The sequence below is a fragment of the Hemitrygon akajei genome, chromosome 6, assembly GCF_048418815.1.
Source record: "Hemitrygon akajei chromosome 6, sHemAka1.3, whole genome shotgun sequence".
NCBI lineage: Eukaryota > Metazoa > Chordata > Chondrichthyes > Myliobatiformes > Dasyatidae > Hemitrygon > Hemitrygon akajei.
In genome coordinates, this window is record NC_133129.1 from 130,161,704 (window position 1) to 130,167,703 (window position 6,000).

The window sequence follows — 6,000 nt, forward strand, 5'->3', positions numbered from 1 at the left end:
CAATTTTCAGATTTATTTAATGCACATCTCAAAATATCTCTTTTCAGTTAAATCAGTCTCTAATTTGGTTTTGCTGTTCAGCTGCAGGGTAGAGTATTCTAGTGCAGTTGATGTTGGGGTTGTGGTGGGGCAGTTCCAGTTTTTACACTGTAACTTATGCTGGCCCTGGTGGAGGACTTTGTCAAATGGTGCAAGATGAATCACCTGCTGCTCAACATCAGGAAGCCAAAGAAGATGATGATGGACTTTAGAAAAACTAAACATGCACTGCTCCCTGTTACTATTAATGGTGAGGATCTAGTTATACCTGGAAGTGCACTTGGATGACAGACTTGAGTGGAGCATCAACACAGAGGCTGTATATAAGAAGGGCCAGAGTCACCTCTACTTCTTGAGGGGACTGAGGCCCTTTGGAATGTGCAGGCCTCCCCTTCACATGTTCTACCAGTATGTTGTCACCAGTACAATCTTCTATGTGGTGGTGTGCTGGGGCAATGGCATCAACATGGGTGATGCCAACAGGCTCAATAAACTGATTAGAAAGGCTGGCTCTGTTATAGGAGTCAAACTGGACAAGCTGGAGGCTGTGGTAGAACAAAGGATCTATGGAAAATCTGGACAATTCTGGAGAATGTTTCTCACCCTCTGCATGCCATTTTGGCCGAACAGAGGAGGACTCTTAGTAACAGACTAAGACAACTGCGCTGCTCCAAAGAGCGCTATATGAAGTCATTTTTACCCTCAGCCATTAAGCTCTATAGTGAGTCAACCTATAGCCTGGGAAGTGCTGACCCATTCCTGTTAGACTGTTTGTGGTAACTTATTTTTTATTCTTTTTTACTTCTTTTCTAATATTTATATCTGTGCACTTGTAATGCTACTGTGATACTGTAATTTCCTTTGGGATCAATAATGTATCTATCTATGCATCTTTCTATCTCCCTAAACCTACTAGTCAAACACATGCTAATTCTTGGGGTGAAGGCTGATATCTGACTGGGTTATGGACATCTTGAGAAACAGAGAAATGGTAAACCCATTTGACATTAAATGCAATTACAGATTATTTCTCTGATCTTCCTTTTTGATTTATGATGAAGTGATGTGTCGTATTGTGCCATCCCTCCACTAATTTGTAGTCATGTTTAGCTTCCAAGATTTGGACATTTAAAGAGCACGTGAACTCTGGGTGCTCAATTGTCAGCTCAGTTTTGGTTCAGTCTGCAATTGGTTTTAGGATTTCTGTCTTGTTTGGTTTCTACTCTGGTCTTATTAGGTTCCCATCTAGCATCCATTCAAGAACCCTGTCCTCATCACAGTCTTGAAATCGTGTCTCGATTCTAATCCCGGATGCTTCAGAATTTGGGTCCTTACCATCCTCTCATAGGCCTCTGGTCACAATCAAGCCCTGAAAAAGGACCTTAAGAGCAGTGAACAAAGCTTCAAGGAAATGGTGAGTTCTGAGGAGTGTCTTAAAGCAGTGGTTAGTGAGAAAGTTCCAGGGCTCAGTGGTGTGGCAATTAAATCCTGTGATGGTCAACAGGCCTAAAATTAAAAGAGTGCAGATACCTCAGGTTACAATGTGAGATGGAGCAAGATGAAAGACATTACACAAAAAGTGAGAGTAAGGCCAAGAAAACCAGGATGATTTTTTAATCTGCAATATTTGGCGCATTCCTGATTTGCTGGGAAAGCCTAACATTAGCCAACTGCATTAAAATCACATTGTATTGACCGGGCTGAGTGCCAGAATACAGTTACTGTCTACCTTGCCCCTCATGGGTCTTTGCCTCCACAGGCAATAAATGTGAAAATATTTCCCATTACTGTGAAACCTTAACTCCTGAGGAAGTATAAACCAGGTATCAGATATGCTGAATGTTTCTGTTCATTGGGAATTCAGAATCTGGTTTATTATCGCCAGCATGTGTCATGAAATTTGTTAACTTAGCAGTAGCAGTTCGATGCAATACATAATATTGAAGATAAATCAATAAGTCAATTACAGTATATGTATATTGAATAAATTAAAAATCATCCAAAAACAGAAACAATATATATTTAAAAAGTAAGGTGGTGTTCATGAGTTCAGTGTCCATTTAGAAATTGGATGGCAGAGGGGAAGAAGCTGTTCCTGAATCACTGAGTGTGTGCCTTCAGGATTCTGTACCTCCTACCTGATGGTAATAGTGAGAAAAGGGCCATGCCCTGGGTCCTTAATAACGGACGCTGCCCTTTCTGAGACACCGCTCCCTGAAGATGTCCTGGGTACTTTGTAGGCTTGTACCCAAGATGGAGCAGACTAATTTTACGACCCTCTGCAGCTTCTTTCGGTCCTGTGCAATAGCCTCCCACCCCCATACCAGACAGTGATACAGCCTGTCAGAATGCTTTCCACAGTACAACTATAGAAGTTTTTGAGTGTTTTTGTTGACATACCAAATCTCTTCAAACTCGTCATGAAGTAGTCGCTGTCTTACCTTCTAGGAGTTCAGAGCGAAAGTGAAGGGTGTGACCTCAGACCATTTATCTCATCAACTGAAGAATAACCACTCCTCCTCCAAAATTCTCATCTAGTTTATGTTCTCGACATGTCTTTGAATGTTCCAGCCCTATATGGAGCTCTCTCCTATGTCCACTATTCTCAACTATACAATCATATGGCAATGATGGCCAGAAATGACAAGCCAGTGATTCCTCCCAAATCATGGTTCATGCAGCTTCATGAATGGTTGACATTCCTCCCCATGGCCATTGCCAACTCTGCTCCAATATATATTCCCATCAAGCACTTCTAATATTAAACATCTGAGAGAAACATGAAAAGTATACAATATAAACACAACTCTAAATACTAACAAAACAATTTCCAGGAGATTACAAGGATTGCGGTCTGGTCTCCCTATCTAAGGAAGGACTTAGTTTGAGCCGAGGGATGGCAGCAAAGGATCACCTGGCAGTAGGGTTGTTGTTTGAGGAGATTAAACTGATTCTGATCCTCTCTTGAGCTTAGATGAATGAGTGTAATCTCACTGAAAAGGACAATGTCTTTTTCATGGCTTCACAGAGTAAATTCCCATGGCTATGAACTCCAGAACTGGACTTTCATGTAAGAGATGGGACATAATTTCATCACCCAGAGGGTAATGAATCTTTGGAAATCACTTCCCAGGTGAGCTGTGGAGGCTCAGTCACCGAGTATATTCAGTTGTAAACTGAGATATAAAGGTTCTTAAGTATTAAAGGAATCAAAGGATAGGGTTTTGGTGTAGGAAAGGGGCATGCGGTTAAAAAATAAACCATGATCATATTGAATAACAGATGAACCCTGAAGGGCTAAAATATTCTGCTCCTTATTGTGTGAATACCTCAACTTTTTGGGACCATTTTTATTTATTCAGCTTTGAAATAGATCTAATCAAAATCAAATCAGCTTTGGGGAATGGGAAACAGATTATTCAGGACAACTGCTACCACAAGTGAGGGTCATAATAATAACTTCCTGCTCGGGGGGGGGGGGTAGTTTGACTACTCCCAATGTTAATTTGTTTTTTAAAGTACTCAAGTGTGTTAGTCAAAGTATAATTCACCATTTTCATCATATTTGTATATCAACCATGGCCTTGAAAAGATACATAAATAATAATCATGTCCTCCCTCAACTCCACTCAGGTCCCAACAGTCCTTCTAGGTGAGGCAGCACTTCACCTGAGAATCTGCTGGGGTCATCTACTGTTTCTGTGCTCCCATTGCGGCCTCCTCTACAGTGTGAGACTGGATGCAAACTGGGAGACCGCTTTGTTGATCACCTCTGCTCCATTTGTAAAAAATGGAATTTCCTGGTGGCCAACCATTTTAATTCCTATCTCCATTCCTGTTCCAACATGTCGGTCTATGGCTTCCTGTTCTGCCACTCTCAGGTTAGAGGAGCAACACCTCATATTCCACCTGGATAGCCTCCAACCTGATAGCATGAAAATCAAATTCCCTTTCTGTTATTTCTCCCCTCCCCCATCCCTTCCATTCCCCGCCCTGACCTCCTACCTCTTCTTCTAAACTACCTATCACCTCCCCTTGGCACTCCTCCTTCTTCCCTTTCTCTCATTACCCTCTCTCCTCTCCTATCGGATTCCTTCTGCTCCGGTCCTTTGCCTTTTCTAATTATTAACTCCTAGCTTCTTACTTCATCGCCCTCCTCCACCCATCTGGCTTCACCTATCATCTTCTAGCTTGTCCTCCTTCCCCTTCACTCACCCTCTTATTCAGGCATCTGCCCCCTTCCTTTCCACTCACTGTGACATGAAGCTAATCCTGACCATAAATCCTCTGTTCAAACTTCCTACAGGGTCTGGTGACAGTGATAAATTCTATCACACTTTAAGTGTGTTTTTATGTACCGCGTGTTATACCACCACTATTTAAATAACTTCTTTGCATTCTGCTTCTGATTATAAACATATGCAGCTTTACAGTATTCTGAAATGTTTAGCAGAAAACCCAGCCACATTCATCTTGGATCAAGTTAGGTTTGAAGTCTCTCCAGCAAACAAGTGATTAGTTCAGACTGCCTTTATCTTGCCTCAGTTGTTTTGAACTTTCACACAATTCCACTTCCCTTTGTCAGACGGCAACAATAGGACTGTGGCGAATTTAACAACTGCAAATGCCTTTCAACCAAATGAAACAAATAAATTAAAAAGATACATTTTAAGTGAACCACAGTAAGATTCTTACCTTTGCAGTCCCTTCATAGTAGTTTTTTTTAAGATTCCAGCTTGTAAATCACTTCAAATATTCATTATATATTGCCAAGGCACACTTTGATAATAGTGTGGCCTGTAACTCACTTCTGGGGTCCATTTCTGTAAAGCATCTGAACCCTTCACTGAGATATCAGTTTGACTCATTCATGGGTAGGGACATAAACCACGGGGTTTCCCATTTGTAACTTGATCCTGGAGTTCCATACTTTTTATACTTAAGCCATTAGATCTCTTCAGTTAAATTTTACCCTGCACCATCGCCGTGATACTCACAGTTCAAAAGTAAAACTCCTGAATACCTCGGAGTTTACTGCTGGTCATATTTTTTTCCCACAACATTGTTTATTTCCACATGAAAAGGTTCTGGCAAATTATACTTTAAGGAACCTAAAACAGGCAGAGGGAGATAGTAAACATGGGTGAATCATCATTGCTTTTATTTCTACAATGAGCTCAGTTCTTAAGCTTTGTGCTTTTACTGCTGTGTCACTGTTTAAATTAACTTTGGTAGAAGCCATAAGAATTATTCCAACATGCCATTATCATTCCTTTGTAATCGGAGTTCGGGATTTTATTTTGTGCAATTAAGAATTTTCCGATATAATATGATGGCACTGTATGACATGGCATTCTAGTTATTTATTTAAATATAAAATGATTAATTCTATTCTTCTTTTCCCCAGCCTCCAAAAGATTCTGAACCATTTTGGAATATGGAAGCAGGAATCTGCATGACCTCAGAATATCAGCAGCATCACAGGCACATGTCACTTGAGAGGCAAAATTCACAAGTAAAATACTAATTAAGCATAAATTATGCAAATTTATACAAGAAAGAACACAAATAGAATAAGAAAAAACGAACTCCTTTGTATGACAAAGTAGTCAAGTAGCGAAGAATATAAGCATTTGTGATCTCTGCACCTCCTTTGCTGTTGGCTGTCAGTCAGCCAGCACAGACAATGCTCCTATTGGGGCAAAGGTGATGAATGAAGCCAGCTTTCGAGGTCCAGTTTTGCTCAGCCCTCAGCTACCTGCAGCTTCACTTTTTTTTATTTTGGCATCTTCCCCCTTTCCTCCTCAGTCCTGAAGAAGGGGTCTTGGCCTGAAACGTTGACTGTTTATTCACTTCCGTAGATGCTGCCTGCCCTGCTGAGTTCCTTCAGCATTTTTGTGTGAGTTGCCTTGGATTTCCAGCATCTGCAGATGTACTTGTGCTTATGATTTGTTCCTCCCG

General features: G+C 40.9%; 1 long non-coding RNA gene across 2 annotated transcripts in view; it reads right to left on the minus strand.

The window, feature by feature from the left end:
• Positions 1-4,987, minus strand: part of LOC140729470 (uncharacterized) — a 101,631-nt gene extending 96,644 nt beyond the window's left edge. For both annotated transcript variants that reach the window (XR_012099333.1, XR_012099332.1), the window contains exon 1: positions 4,735-4,987. This is a non-coding gene — a long non-coding RNA (uncharacterized lncRNA). The remainder of the gene's footprint in view (positions 1-4,734) is intronic.
• Between the last annotated feature and the right edge of the window lie 1,013 nt (positions 4,988-6,000).